General features: G+C 38.5%; 1 pseudogene; it reads left to right on the plus strand.

Annotated features, from left to right (window-relative positions):
• Nucleotides 1-9,955: 9,955 nt before the first annotated feature.
• On the plus strand, nucleotides 9,956-12,105 carry LOC100659542 (cleavage and polyadenylation specificity factor subunit 5-like; annotated as a pseudogene).
• Nucleotides 12,106-17,095: the final 4,990 nt, after the last annotated feature.

Genomic DNA, 17,095 nt, shown 5'->3' on the forward strand with positions numbered 1-17,095 from the left:
CTCCATAAAGTCTTGCTTTATGGACGTTTCTAGGTTCTTCAGCATTTTCTCTTTCATATCGATACCGTATTGTCATAATACTAGTTACCACACAGTTGATTCTGACTCATGGCAAGCCCATGTGTGTCGGAGTAGAACTGTGTTCCATAGAATTTTCAATGGCTGATTTTTTGGAAGTAAATCAGAAGGCCTTTCTTAAGAGACATCTATGGGCGGGCTCGAACCCCAACCCTTCAGTTAGCAACCCATCACTTAAACCATTTGCACCGCCCAGGTACACTCAGTATTTGTGGTGGTCTAGCAGCCCTGGAAGAGCCCTGGTGGTGCAATGCTTAGACACTCAGCTGCTAATCAAAAGGTCAGTGGTTCAAGCCCATCACCAGCTCTGTGAGAGAAAAGAGCTGACAGTCTTCTCCCATAAAGTTTACAGCCTAGGAAACCCTGTGGGGCAGCTCTACTCATGTTTTGAGCCTGTTGTGAGAGATTCATCCATATATTTCGTCTCTAAATGTTCTTTTCTACTAATCTACCCATATTGTTTTTCATATAGTTATCAACTACCTGAGAATCATGTAGTTTTGGACCTGAAACACGACCACTTACAATCCAGACATTAAATAATTTTCACAAATAGATATTGTCATGGATTGAATTGTGTCCCCTCAAAATATGTGTCAACAATCTTTTGATTCCCAGTATTGTGTGATTGTCCACCATTTTGCCATCTGATGTGATTAGCCTATGTATTGTAAATAGTAGGGTCACTATGAGTCAGAAGAGGTTTTAGGAATTATTTAGTATACCCAACTCCAAATTTACAGTTGGAGAAAGAAAGTCTAGTCTAGAAAACTAATGTTGAAGAATTGACTTGTCCAAAACTAAAATCCAGGTTTTCAGAATCTAAATCCCAAGCTCTTTAAACTACATAGCTCAGCTTTTTAAACTTTGACCTCACTATCCTTTCAGCCATCTCTCTAGGGCACCTTTATTTTCTCAAAAATCCTCAAGCCCTATGGTGCCTTATCTTGTGGTAGTTTTAATTTTGTGTATAAGGTCCATGATCCATATATTTAAACAGTTCCAAACACAATGCCTGGCTTTGTTGATGTGCTACAATATTACCTGAGGAAATTAAAGAAAAAAAAATTAAGCAAGCTTAAAATCATAGAATACAAATTTAAACAAGTTTGAAAATTAAATTTGGATAGAGCTTTGGATATATAATCTATAATTCTTTCCAAAATTAAAATATATAGATTTATATATTGCTTTGTATGTCTATAAAATAATATGGTGTATAAGAAAAAATATATATAAAATCTGGGGACACAATTTTTGGGTTTGAGAATCTGACTACATGCTCTCTTTTTAAGGACTGTATTATGCAAACTTCTAGCTTGATTTCAGTGACTGGTCTAACTCAGCTTAATCCTTCTCCTTAATTCTAGCAGACACACCTATACAGCTTCCAATTTTTAGACTGACTTCTTATTACCCTCTACACTAACGTTTATTTTTTCTTTATTCAGAGTTCCTTCCCTATTTCCCTCTAACCCAAATCCTCAGTCAATAATTTGGCTCCGAGGCAATGGGTTTTTTGTTTTGTTTTGTTTTGGTTTTACCTGATCTATGGTGGCATAGTAGTTAAGAGCTCAAGCTGCTAACCTAAAAGGTCAGCAGTTGGAATCCACCAGCCACTCCTTGGAAACTCTGTGGGGTGGGTAGTTCTTCTGTGTTCTATAGGGTCACTATGAATTGGAATCAACTCAACGGCAACAGGTTTACGGTAATAAAGAGTAAGCTTCTGCAAAACTACACACTTGTCCATTTCGAGCTCAGCTAATACGTTTTGAACTGATTGATTGCCCAGTCAGTGGCTTAACTCTTGAGTTTTTTTAGTAGTGAAAGGGGCTGTTGTTATTTTGTTCCCAACCTTTAACACAGCCTTGGTTCAAATGAATGAGAACTCATTCTCTCATTCTCCACATTCATAGTTAAGTCTGGCCCCAAATTATTCTTTCGTATTCTGTAATCATAGCCAAAAAATAGAACTAAAATCTCTGCTATCAACAACATCTACAGCTAAAAGGAAAAAAAAAAACAAACACTCTAAAGTAAAAGGCTCCTTCTTAGTTACGACTTTGAGGCTGGCTAGGAGTAGGCAAGCTAACACTCCTCAGTCTTATCTTCAAAAAATATGAAAAGTAGATTGAAAGATCTTTCAGACACATTTTACCTCTAAATCCCTCAACTTATGTTATTTTCTAACCCCCTCTTCCCTATCTACCCTCCCCATTAACAACCTACCCTTTGCCTTAGTCCTTAACTCCTAGTAGGATTTAGAGGAAATCGTATCTTTGCTCTTGTTAAACACTAATCCTTATTTTTATTCCATGTTTTATTCTCTCCTACATCTTCAGTGTCCAAGACCCACCACTTTCTTTTTTATGCATCATCAGCAACTCTCATACTTGTGCTTATTCAGCTTATAAAATAATCACATTTCTATTATTCTAAAAAAAAAAAAAAAATTCCTCCAGGGAGACTCTTTTCTTTTATCTACATCCCAAGGATGGCTCAAGATTTGTAGGACCTCATTAAGGAAAAACTAGAAAATTACAAATATATTTCATAGTAAATAATTGTTGTGATGCTTTAGTATGAAATATTTAGTATTATTTACTGTGGGGAACAGAAATTGCCCAAATTAGCAAAGCCTAGAAGATTGAAGCCCCTTTCTTCTGCGATATCTTTGGGAATTTAACAGAGATGCTTACATGGAAATGCGTCCGTTGCAACCAGGCTTCCTGCCCCCACTTAAAACATTCCACACCTCCCGGTAACTCTGTATACGCATAACCAAAAAAAACTTGTTGCCATTGAGTTAATTTCGACTTACAGCAACACTACAGGACAGAGAAGAACTGCCCCACAGGGTTTCCAAGGAGCACCTGGTGGATTTAAACTGCTGACCTTTTTGTTGGCAGCCATAGCTCTTAACCACTACACCACCAGGGTTTTCTGTATACTCATAATAGGTATACTCATAGGAGCCATGAAAATCAGCATCCTTGAAGCTTAAGCTTATTACCATCATGGAAAGTTAGCATTTGCTACTGTCTTGCTTTTGTCTCTCTGCTCAGAGCCAAGCTTCTAAAAGGAACTTTCCAACTCCTTGCATCCTATTCATTCTTCAACTACTATAAAATGGATTCCACCTCTGCGGCTCCATTGCACCTGTTCCTGAAAGTCATTTGCCATTTCTTAATTGTCAAATCAAGTTGATACTTCTCAGTATTAGTTGTTTAACATTTATAATTGTGTGTGACCACAGTTCTTTTCACTTTGCTTCCACACCAATGCTATCCTCTAGTTAGCCTTCAGCCACTTAGATATCTCTTTCTTGGGTTCTATATTTGACCCTGGGATCTTTACATGCGATTTTACCAGAGGGGTCTTTCTATAACCCTATTTAATCTTGTATAGTATGTATATCCTTTTTTCATTCAAACATCTTTCCCTACTCCCAAATCTCTAGCACCATCCCTGTTTTTCTTTCCTAAATTCCAGAAAGTCATGTCTAAATGCTAGTGCAAAGTCCTTGAAATGAAAGTGTACTGGGTTTGTTCAAGGACCAGTATTGGAGGCTAGTATGTCAGAACAAATGAATAAGTAAAGTGGGGTAGAAAATAAATTATGAGGGTTAGGCAGTATAGGTCTTACCAATAGAGTACTCGCAGCAGGGTGGTTAACATGTTGTTTTCAATGGTTTACTTGCTTACATGACTTCACTTCTAGACTGAATTTCTTGAGAGCTGAAATTATGATTTCCTTGCCTCTGCATCCCCAGTTTTTTTTTTTTTACTTGTACAAGTTTTATGGAATTAATGCATGAATGAATCTGTGAATGAGTAGATGGCTTTCCGTGCAACTTGCTCTAAGTGATGTGATTCAAAAACAAATGACTCCTAGTAAAATACCTGTAACATTCATCTTAAAATAACATAATAGAGATTTCCTATAAAATTTCAAATGAAACTGCATATCTTTTCTGATTTAAAATCAGTCAGTGGCGGAGTAAAGTGAGATATTGACATTTGGAAAGCATTACTTCTGTTTGCTTTCTGGATCTCATTCAACACATAATTGCTTTGTAAAATGATATTAGAAATCATGTAAACTTTCTCAAAGAGCCTATACTATAAAACTGGTAAAATGAAAAATTCAGTAATAAATTGCCCTCCCACCTAGAGTGCTAAATGGATAATTTTATATCAGTAGTCATTTATATTTGATCACTTATGTGGGGGTGGGGTGGTCACAAAGAAACACTAGATGATGTCTACATGATAAACATTTTCAATAGAAAAGTAGAGACACTAACACTTCATAATAACTCACAGCAGTTATAAATATGACGACAATAATTCTAGACTTATACAGTCATTGCTTATACTACAATTACTTTCCATACACACTATAAACCAATTAAGCAACCATTGTCTCCACTTCATCCTTTTTTTATGGATTCTAGAAAATAAGCTCCTAAAACTATAAAGCAATGTGATTATGCTATAATTGCAGTATTCACATCAGCTAAACTCCTCCTGAAAACCAAGAAGTCCATAGTATAGTAAAAAAAAAATCCTATGGACACCGTCTTTAACAGTCTACAAGTCAAAAAAATCCCCCCCAAACCAAGAATGAGAGTAAACACCAAAAAACAAAAACAAAAAAACCCATTGCTGTTGAGTCAATTCTGACTAATAGTGACCCTATAGGACAGAGTAGAACTGCCCCATAGTATTTCCAAGGAGTGGTTGGTAGATTTGAACTGCTGACCTTTTGGTTAGCAGCCTGAATTCTTAACCACTTGTCCACCAGGGCTCCAGAATGAGAATAAGTATGGCAAAACCAGAAATAGCAGCAGGACTTGCAGAAAATCGGTAGCTGCATGATAAGAGCAGCTGAAAAAGGAGGAAAACACTCCAACTTGGTTCCACATGGGTGCAAGGCAAAAATAGATGGTGGCTTCCAAAGGGCAGTTCCAAGCAGTTGACAAGGTCATTACTTTGTGTAGAAGGAAAAGTAGAATTTTAGTGTGGAGCGATAATATGCTAAGTTTCTGGGTGCTGGCCAATGATACAATCATCTGGTCAGGGCCCTGGGAGGAAGAAGGTTGGAAGATAACAGGTAAGGAAGTCTAGGTTAAAGCCATGTGGATGGACTTAGGCAAGTGGGCAAAAAGAGTAAAATTTTCAGACAACATGTTAATACTCACCATAAAAAGAGGCACTGGACAATCTAGTAGACAAAATACTTGGTCTATTGATGTTTTCCAACCTTTGTCATTGGTCATTTTAGAACTTGCATGATATGGTCACATGGATGGAGTGGCCATGTTAGCAGAGACAGATGCTACACATGGGTCCAACAGCATAGATCACCACTTACAAGGCAGATCTAGTACTTCGGCCTGTGATTTTCCAACTTTTCAACAACAGAGACCAACACTGAGCCCCTGATATGACACAATTCCTTCAGGAGACTAGCTGACCGCTTTGAAATAAATTCCCCAAAAACTGAGGAGTCTTCCACACTGGTGAAACTGGTAAGGACCCAGTGATCTGAGCATGTGAAGAGATCTCTTCAAAATGAAGGACAAATTGCTGCATCTGGCCACTAAAACAGAAGAAAGAAGAACACCTAGTGACTGTGATTGGATTTTGGAGTCAAAATATATCTCGTTAAGGCATGCTTCTTTCACTCTGATAAAATGACTGCCATATTTTTATGCAAATACCGGGCACCTTCTGTGTTTGCTGGCCAAACCCTCCCCCTGCAAGGCACCCTCACAAGCCCCCACCATGCCAATCCTTTTCCACATGTTGCTGTAAAAAAATATTAGTATGGTGAGCTTACAAAAATATCTTGAGGGGAAAGGCACGGCTGGCAAATAAATGCAATCTGAAAAGCTGCTACTTTTGAGTAGGGATGGGAACAAGAGAAAGATCTACAATATGCCAAGGCTGCCATGCAAGTTGCTTTGTCACTTGGGCCATATAACCCAGCAGATCTGATGGTGCTTCAACTGTGCTTGAACTTAAGCCTTTATAGGTGAAATACTCTTATGATTCTGGAGAAAAGCTAGACTGCTCTTTGCAGGTAATGCTTCTACTTTTGTGAAATAAGTTTTGGCTTACTGCTGGGCCTACTAAAGACAGAACGCTTTACCATGGACAATCATGTTACAATGTGACCTGGGTTGCCCGTTATGAACTGTGTTTTTTCTGGCCGACCTAGTCATAAACTTGAGTGTGCACAGTATTCATCAAATGCAAGTATATATGAGACAGAGTTTGTGCAGGTCCTGAAGTTATAAATAAGTTGCATGAGTAAATGGCAGAGATGCCCATGGCCCATATTCATGCCACATTTCTCCTCCCCCTCACTCTGCATCTATGGTCTCAAGGGAATTCCTGTGACCAATGACTGAGAAAGAAGAAATATGGGCCTGGCAGCATGTCCATCTCTATAGTCCCACTAGAGTTTCCCTGAAGGACAGTGGTAATCGAAAATTTTCCCAATAGACATTTTTTTTAATTAATAGGATATTTTGTAGCGAAATTTTAGGTTTATAGAAAATTGAGGAGGTAGAATAGAAAGTTTCCATATGCCCTCCTTCTCCCTGTTCACAGTCTCTCCTATTATTGACATCTTTTTTTGCATTAGTGTGGTACATTTGTTACAACTGATGAACCAATGTCGATGCATTACTTTTATCAAAACTCAGTAGTTTACAACAGGTTCACTCTTTGTGTTGTACCATCCAATGGATTTTGATAAATGCATAATGTCATGTATCTACCATTACAGTATCAAGTAGAATAGTTTTGCTGCCCTAAGCATACTCTTTGCTCCACCTATTCATCCCTCTTCCTTCCTTCCTGAAATCCTGGCAATTGTTTTTTTTTAACTGGGTCACCATGAGTTGGATTTAACTCGACTGCAACGAGTTCGGTTTTGGTTTGGTTTATAGTCTTACCAGAATGTCCCATATTTGGAATTGCACAGTGTGTAGGGAACCTTTCCAGTCAGACTTCTTTTACTAATCCATATGTATCAAGAGCTGAGCTGGAGAAAGGTGAATAGCCAGGTGTTGAGGTCCTCAATTAAGACAACAAGCCAAAATTAAAGTAAAAGTCAAGCCTTTAATCACTTGCTGGATGATATAGCGAGAACTCAAAAAGAAAAAAATGTGTTAGTTCCCCTAATGTTCCATTTTCCCTCATGAAACGGCACCAGGTGGGGATCCATCAGTGCAGGCTATGGAATTGACTCATTGCTGAGGAAAACTGAGACATATAGCTTCTGCTTTTTTTTATGGATCCAGGAGCCAGGGAGAGGTAGAAGGAGAAGGGCTAGGCAGGAAAAAGTACTAAGTAGAGTCAGAGTGGAGAAAAGTATCTTCAAGGCCCTCTGATAAGTTGGTCTTGGCAGAGCTGCCTGAGAAAGACTTCAGCCAAGGGCCTGCTGATAAGGAAGCCAAATGGGGACATTTAGCTAGGAATGCAGCTACACATAAGGGCATGGCTATGTGGAAAGGACTGAGTCCTTGACTGCAACTCCCTGCAAAAACTGGAATGCAGTGGTTGTGCAACAAGTCTGGTATGAGAGGGACAGCTTTCCCTCGTGAAATCTGCCAGGAAAAGCCTAATTGCTGGTGGCTGGACCTGAAAGATCACACGTAGGATTTTGATTGGACCTGGACTCCTCTATATGTATTTAAGGTTCCTCCATGTCTTTTTGTGGCTTGATAGCTCATTTCTTTTTATTGCTGGATTACTGCTGTTTGTTTATCCACTCACCTTGGTTGCTTCTGGTTTTTGGTAAATATGAATAAAATGCAATAAATATTCATGTGCAGGTCTTTTTGTGGACATAAATTTTCAACTCACTTGGATAAATGGAATACGATTGCCGGATCATATGGTAAGACTATGTTTAGCTTGTAAGAAACTGCCAAACTATCATCCAAAGTGACTATAACCAAAACCAAACCCATTGCTGTCAAGTCAGTTCTGACTCATAGAGACCCTGTAGGACAGAGTAGAACTGCCCCATAGAGCTTCTAAAGCTGGTAGATTTGAACTGCCGACCTTTTGGTTAGCAGCCTGAGCTCTTAACCACTGCACCACCAGGGCCCCATTAAGTGACTATGCCATTTAGTATTCCCACAGCAGTAAATGACAGATCTTGTCGCTCCACATCCTCACCAGCACTGGTTTTGTCAGTGTTTTAGATATTAGCCAATCTTGTAAATACTTAGTGATACTTCATTATTGTTTTAATTTGTTAATGACATATTATGTTAAGCTTTTTTTTTATATGCTTGTTTGCCCTCTGTATATCTCCTTTGGTGAGGTGTCCTTTCCTACATCTTGCCTATTTTTTAATTAGGCGTTTGCGTTCTTATTGTTGAGTTTAAGAGTTCTCTGTATATTTTGGATACAAGTCCTTTATCAGATATGTGTTTTGCAAATATTTTCCCCCGGTCTATGACTTCTTTTTTAATAGTGCCTTTTAAGCAGCAAAAGTTTGTTTTGTTTTGTTTTTAATAATTTTTATTGAGCTTTAAGTGAACGTTTACAAATCAAGTCAGTCTGTCACATATAGGCTTATATACGCCTTACTCCATACTCCCACTTACTCTCCCCCTAATGAGTCAGCCCTTTCAGTCTCTCCTTTCGTGACAATTTTGCCAGTTTCTAACCCTCTCTACCCTCCTATCTCCCCTCCAGACAGGAGATGCCAACACAGTCTCAAGTGTCCACTTGATACAAGTAACCCACTCTTCATCAGCATCTCTCTCCAACCCATTGTCCAGTCCCTTCCATGTCTGATGAGTTGTCTTCGGGGATGGTTCCCGTCCTGGGCCAACAGAAGGTTTGGGGACCATGAGCGCCAGGATTCTTCCAGTCTCCGTCAGACCATTAAGTCTGGTCTTTTTATGAGAATTTGGGGTCTGCATCTCACTGCTCTCCTGCTCCCTCAGGGGTTCTCTGTTGTGCTCCCTGTCAGGGCAGTCATCGATTGTGGCCGGGCACCAACTAGTTCTTCTGGTCTCAGGATGATGTAAGTCTCTGGTTCATGTGGCCTTTTCTGTCTCTTGGGCTCATAGTTTTCGTGTGACCTTGGTGTTCTTCATTCTCCTTTGATCCAAGTGGGTTGAGACCAACTGATGCATCTTAGATGGCTGCTTGTTCGCATTTAAGACCCCAGATGCCACATTTCAAAGTGGGATGCAGAGTGTTTTCATAATAGAATTATTTTGCCAAATGACTTAGAAGTCCGCTTAAGCCATAGTCCCCAAACCCCCGCCCTTGCTCCGCTGACCTTTGAAGCATTCAGTTTATCCCGGAAACTTCTTTGCTTTTGGTCCAGTCCAGGTGAGCTGACCTTCCGTGTATTGAGTATTGTCCTTCCCTTCGCCTAAAGTAGTTCTTATCTACTAACTAATCAGTAAATAATCCTCTCCCACCCTCCCTTCCTCCCCCCCCGTAACCACAAAAGTATGTGTTCTTCTCAGTTTATACTATTTCTCAAGATCTTATAATCGTGGTCTTATACAATATTGTCCTTTTGCCTCTGACTAATTTTACTCAGCATAATGCCTTCCAGGTTCCTCCATGTTATGAAATGTTTCACAGATTCATCACTGTCCTTTATCGACACGTAGCATTCCATTGTGTGACTATACCACAATTTATTTAACCGTTCATCCATTGATGGACACCTTGGTTGCTTCGAGCTTTTTGCTATTGTAAACAGAGCTGCAATGAACATGGGTGTGCATATTTCTGTTAGTGTGAAGGCTATAAGCAGCAAAGTTTTTAATTTCAGTGAAGTTCCACTTATCATTTTGTTCTTTCATGAGGGTGGTTTTGGTATTGTATCTAAAAACACATCACCAAACTCAAGATCACCTAGATTTTCTCTGTGTTATCATCTAAAGGTTTTATAATTTTGTATTTTACACTTTGGTCCATGATTCATTTTGAGTTAATTTTTATGAAGGTTTGAGGTCAGTGTCTAGATTCTTTTTTCTTTTTCTTTTTGCATGTGGAGGTCCATCCACATTGCTAGTGTTATTCTAGCACCATTTGTTGAAAAGGCGATACCTTTCTCCATTGCATTGCCTTTGCTCCTTTGTCAAGATCACTTGATTATATTTGTGTAGTCTATTTCTGGGATCTCTATCCTATTCCAGTGACCTATTTGTTTATTTTTTCACTAATACCACACTGTATTGATTTCGATAGCTTTGTAGTATATTTTTACACACATAACGTGTGCCTTGTATGTTTGCTAACTGCATTCTTCCCCCACGAGGTATTTTCTTAAGCACCATTATGCCAATTTTTTTGTATGTTGCTGTAAAAAAATCAGCAGTGTGCTTATGAGAATACCTTGAAGGGGAAGGATGTGGTTGGCAAACAAACATAGGTGGCATGCATTATTTGCGTAAAAATATTGTAAGTGTTGAAGTTGGGTAGTGTCAGTTTTCTGACTTTTTTCTCCTACTTCTGTATGGTTTTTGCTAATCCAAAGAAATTTTAGTACCAGCTCATCAATATCCACAAATAACTTTTGGGATTTGATTGGGATGGTTTCGAATCCATAAATTAGGTTGGGAATAGTACGTGTAGTATTACGCACAGCATATGATTTTGCATTTTGCCTGGAAAGAAAGGTAGAGACATGGATTTACACTGTGAATTGTAGGCAGTGTCTAGTGATTTGGCTAGGGTCAAGGACTTGGAAGAAATGTGATGGAAGGCAAAATTAGTGAAAATATTTGGGAAAGAAGAATATAAATGGACCTTTTAAATGAGCAGCCAGTCTCCTGTTAATGGCAGGCAGCGGCTGCTGATCTGGACGCAGATAACCGCTGCTCCTGTGGGGAAAGTCTTCCCTGCATCCTGCTTTCCACTCACCACATGTATGAGCTTGCTAGCATGCCCGTAGTGCCACCCAATTGCTCACAGGCCAGCTGGCCCAGGGCCTCAACCAGCTTGGCAACAAGTACATCTAGCAGACCAAGCCACTCACCGTGGAGCACACCATCAGCCTGTACATTCTTACTAATTATACTTTAGGTACAAAAGAGCCCCTCTATGAGAAGGATAGGGCCCTGGTGGCGCAGTGGTTGAGAGCTCAGGTTGCTAACCAAAAGGTGAGCATTTCAAATCCATCAGTTGCTCCTTGGAAACTCTATGGGGCAATTTCACTCTGCTCTATACTGTCACTATGTGTTGGAATCAACTCAATGGCAACGGGTTTATGAAGACAGCTCTGTTGCAGCCAGGTTTCAACACATGAGGGAGGAATTTGATAGAATTGTAATACGGAAAACTGGAGAAGGAGTTCTGATTGTACATGACCACTGGTTACCCCATGTATTACTGCTACAGCTGGGAGCAAGTTTCTTCAGATTACCTGGAGGTGAACTTAATCCAGGAGAAGATGAAGTTGAAGGAATAAAATGCTTAATGACAGAGGTACTAGTTTGTTAAGATGGAGTCCTGCAAGATTGGGTCATTGATGACTGGATTGCTAACTGGTGGAGACCAAATTTTGAACCACCTCTGTATCCACATGTTCCTGCACTTACCTCAAAGCCTAAGGAATGTAAAGGAAACACTGGTGGTATAGTGGTGAAGGGCTAAGGCTGCTAAAGTAAAGGTTGGCAGTTTAAATCCACCAGGCGCTCCTTGGAAACCCTATGGGGCAGTCTACTGTGTCTTACAGGGTTGCTGTGAGTCAGAATTGACTCGATGGCAATGGATTAAGAAACATAAGAAGTTGTTTCTGGTTCTGCTTCAAGAGAAAACCTTATTTGCAGTCCCCAAAAATTACAAGCTGGTAGCTGCACCATTGTTTGAATTGCACCATTGTTTGAGTGCACCAGGATATGTAGTCGTCATTTCTAGTCTCCCTCAGCTCTTGAGAAGGTTCAATTTTATATACAACTGAATTCCTGCAGTGGAAAAGTAAAAGAAGCCGTCTCTGTGAGCATAGCTATCCACAGTGTAGAATAATAAACTTGGTAAACAAGTTTTTTTGTTTTTATCTCTTTCCCAATCCTTAAATTGCTCCCTACTTCCTATTGTTTGAATAGTAAAGTTAATATGAATAACTAGATAAGTGATGTAAATGAATGTGATAATGTTTGATTCGCTTTTGGTCCTACTTATACTTTTTTATGCAACATTAAACAAGTGGACTTCTATTTTTTTGTTTCACATTAAACTTTTAAAATTCTTACAGGTGAGGATTGTTATTTTTTCCTCCAGGCTGATGAATGTTAAGGAACAATAACATATTTGGTTCAGTCAAGTTTACTGGACCCTTCCTCTCATGGGGTCATACTCAAAAACAGTGTTAGAGATTTTCGTGATGAGGCTCTTAACATTATTTTAGGACCTACTTTGCTTGATTGAGTTCAAAGTGCAACTTCTGTGCCAAATTTTACACCCTGTGAGTTCCATTACAGCAGAATTCCCATACATTACTGAATGCTACAATTTATAAATGTCCAGGGCTTGGTTCACGAGCAACAGGCCTTAAGCATATGGGAAACTATTAAAATTGTCTAGGTTGGGAAAGTTATGGGAATTGATGGAAAAGGAGGCTACTCTAGAACTCTTTTTTTTCTTCTTCACATAACAGAAGTATTAGTAAAGCATACTCTTGTAAAATTGTTTGTCTTAGTTATTCTTAGGGCCATGGTAAAAATAGTGATCTATAAAGGAAGTTTCTAAAAGTAGATCAGTCAGGTTTTAAACTTAGATATTTAGTAGGCTTTGCAAGTTAGTTATCTCATCTCCATGGAGATGAAAATTTAGTTTTAGCGTATGACACAAAAATGTTTCAAATTATTTTCAAATAGTCTAAATCAACTGAAATCTAAGAGAATAGGGAATAGATTTTTATCAGCCTAAGAGAAAAATAATGAAGTTCAAAAACCTTAAAATACTGCCAATTTCGGATTAAATTTGTTTGGGGAATAAAAAAGACTTTTAGAGCAAAGGTGTTTGCTAGTTGTGTCATTGCTTAGTGGTCAAAGTATATTGTGTATACCTTATTACAGACTTGTTGACTGTAGGCTTAATATTAAACAATTTTGTACGACGTGGCTACTTTTAAAAACAAAGATTGGTATAGTTAAGTTTTCAATAGCCAGAAATGACTTTTGATTAGTTCTTACACCTTTATGAGACTGCTGACAGTACTGATCTCCTGAATATTGGGTGGTATGAGAGATATATGTTCTTCCTTATTTGGACTTGAGAAAATCAGCAATTCTATTTGTAAGCATTCCTGTTCATCTAGTTGAGGCCATGTCAAACCTTCACATGCTTGTATATCACACAGTGACTATAACTGTGCCTGTGCTTAGCAGGAGGGAGCACCAGTCTCCATGACCCAAAATGGCCCGTAATTTCCTTTGAAAAAGTCACTGGTTCTGTGAGTAGTCCTTCCCTCAAGGGTTAAAAGCCCTGCCTCTGGTTTACATTAGCATATTTCCAATTTAGTATAATTCTGCTGGCAAGCTCACTGATTAACTGAGCCCTGCAAGATTGGGGAAGGGAAGGATGAGGAAGTATCTTCTACCATTGATTCTAGCATCCAAGTGAAAAGCTACCTGACCACATTTCAGATGTGTTAGTTCTTGAAATTTGCGGGAGAGTAGAAAAAGGTGGGCTTTTCTTGTGGTGATTTATGAAGTGCTGTCAGTAAGGAGTGTTTGTGCTGAAGAGTCATCTGATTTGAGGCCAGTCATGCCCTTTGTAACTTAACCTTCCACCTGGAAGTTCTTTCTTTGTTACTTCTTCCCAGTATTAGGGCTTGAGTCAGTCATCCCTATATTAGTTCCTAGGTGAGAAAAACTTTGATTCCACATGGCTAGGTGACCAAACTTGAGATGTAAGAGATCTAGTCTTGACTGAAAAATTCATTCACTTTAGCTGAATTAATAATCTCTTCCTCTTCTGGAATGAAGACACACACACTGCACACACATTTTTAAAACTGTTTTTGTACTCCTCAGGTATACTTGGAACCTAATACTTTCTTGTTTTGGGTTTCCTGATGGAAATGGTAGAATTAGGGGAATTCAATTCTGTTCCTTCAGCACTAGAAGATACAAGGGCACTGTTTAACACCAAGCTCTTTTGGTGATGTAACTTTGATGTGTAAGTTCTTACCACACTTCTTCAAGAACTAATGGGCTTAAATTGTGCATTCTAATTATCAGCATACTAAGTACTGAATAGTTTCAAGATGAGCTGTTGATTAACAGGCTTATATTTGAGTGCCCACTATGTTCAAAGCTGTCTACAGATGATGTCTGCCTTCCTTCGCATTATGTAACTACAACGCATGCCATGTTATTTTCCTTGAGTGGTCCAAGTAGTGCATATTCTTTATATAACTACTAAATGGCACTGTAAAATGTCCAGTAGATTGAGGAAAAAACTAAAATTTGTACTCAATTGTTGTATATCATACGTAGACTTGACTTATTTCTTTGAAGAAAAATGAAGTTTATTTTTGTAAGTGGTGAAGACCACTGATTTTTTAAAAAAGCACGTTCATACTTAAAATGGCATTGTGATAATTCTCTTTGTGAATTTGTACTGTTTTGTCCTCCCTTGTAACTAATATTATACAATTCAGTTATGATTTTGGTTACTTAAGGGTTCATTAAGTTGGCTTTGTATTTGGACAAAATGTAACCAAATTAGCCAGTCTATTTTCTTCCATTTTTAATCAGAAATAAGAGGTAGAGATCCTCCAAATTTAGGAGGCCTGTAAGCGATCTAAAATTCCCTTTCTTATGTGATGTGACTTATGCTCTCAGGTCTTGTTATGGATTGAATTATGTCCCCCAAAAAAATGTGTGTCACCTTGGCTGGTCCATGACTCCCGGTATCATATGATTGTCCACCATTTTGTCGTCTGATGAGATTTTCCTATGTGTTGTAAATTCTACCTCTATGATGTTAATGAGGCAGGGTTAGAGGTGGTTATATTAGTGAAGCAGGACTCAATCTACAAGATTAGGTTGTATTTTAAGCAAATCTCTTTTGAGATATAAAAGAGAGGCTAGCAGAGAGACATGGGAACGTCATACCACCAAGAAACAGGAGCCAGGAGAATAGCTTGTCCTTTGACCCAGGGCCCCTGTGCTGAAAATCCCCTCAACCGGGGAAGATTGATGACAGGGACGTTCCTCTAGAGCCAACAGAGAGAAAAAGCCTTCCCCTGGAGCTGGCACCCTGAATTCGAACATCTCGCCTCCTAGGCTGTGAGAGATAAGTTTCTTTTTGTTAAATCCATCCATTTGTGGTATTTCTGTTATAGCAGCACTGGATAACTAAGACAGCTCTTTAATGATTTTGTTTTTTTAAGTACAGCAAAGTCACTCAAGATGAAGTTCTTGGAGTAGCTTTTACATTTTTGAGTTTCTCAAGCTTAATGTTTTTACTAGTTCAGAGCATTTGGAACAATATGTGGTGATCACTGGGACTGCTTCAGAGAGCTTGCAGTTTTATTTGTTACATTGCCAAAGAAAGATGTATTGGTTTTTTACTATAATACAAATTGGCTTTTATAGCATAAGATTTGATTTTCCCATAATTATTCCACTTTTTTTGTATCGCTTATTATTTGGGTAAACTGGACTCATTTCACGCATTTTGCCTTTGTTGTTTAAAATATGAGAACCATAATACTGTAATTTGACTTGAGCCATAAAACACATTTTAATATGTGCTTGTATTATATTTTCAAGTTTGTTTTTGTGAAAAACTAAAACTTAAATAAGTCTAGATTAAGGCAGTTTGGATGTATTTTGTGTTTTAGTGATGGATTATTTCATAAAAGTAGAGATAAGTTGGGAAAAGGTATTGACTATGTTCTGTTGAGGGAAAGATTGTGCATTTAAAATCTGACTTTTGGTACTGTGTTCACATCATAATGTATGAGCATCGTTTATAGTGTGGCTTCAAGATCTTTTCTGGTATTAAGCTTTTAGAAAATTGTTTGAATATTTGGTTATATTTTTATATTTCTAAAGCAAAAAGTTGATTAAAAGGGTCACTGTTCTTTTTTATTTTACTGTTATTTTAATAAAAATAACTTAAAACGTGAAAAAAATTAGCACAGAGTTTGAAGGTATTTGTGCCCTATGTGAATTCTGATCAAAGGGCAACTTTAGGAGAAGATAATAAGATGGATAGGGCAACCTATTCTGTAGAAATCTGTCGACTTCTTTTCCCATCTAATCTGTTCTTCACAATGGGTTCATGATATAGTGGTCATGTACAAAAAGATGGAGTTTAGGCATAGACTGAACAACATACAATTCCAATCACCAAGGTTTCAGCCACTACTGTGTGCCCCATATGTCAACAACAGAAACCTAATCTGAGCCTCCTGATATGGCACCATTCCCCAGGGGATCAGCCAGCCACCTGTGTCAGATTGATTTCATTGGACCACTTTCCTCAAGAAACATGAAGTCTTGGTTCTTACAGGAATAGCCCTGAATTTGAATTTTTTGTCAATACCATGTGTTTTCATTAATGGTAGCATACTGAATCATTGAGTGTTGTTGAATTTTTGGTAGGTAGTATAGATTTTTTTTTTCTTGCCCTTTCCAAGAAGCCTACTCTTAGAGTACAGAGGGACAAACCTTTTCCCACTAATTCTACCACAAGAATCCCCTCCAAGTCCAGTGGAACACATGTGTCCCAAAAGTTTTTTCAAAATTCCTATTTTTCCTACCAAAAATGCACACACCTCATATAACACCCTGTAGAAATGGTAATTTGTGACAGCTACCCATTTTTTCCATTTTGAACAGGCATGAAGGCCCATGCCTTGTGACAGCATGCACTGTCGATGGGAAAGAAACTTCTCATTGAACCTGAGAGGCAAAAAATATTGGTAGGCAACCATATATCCCAGTGGTCCTAAAAAAGATAGACAGTCTGGATATGGTTTTTGCCTTTTCTGTCCACAAACT

The sequence above is a fragment of the Loxodonta africana genome, chromosome 1 (assembly GCF_030014295.1).
Source record: "Loxodonta africana isolate mLoxAfr1 chromosome 1, mLoxAfr1.hap2, whole genome shotgun sequence".
NCBI lineage: Eukaryota > Metazoa > Chordata > Mammalia > Proboscidea > Elephantidae > Loxodonta > Loxodonta africana.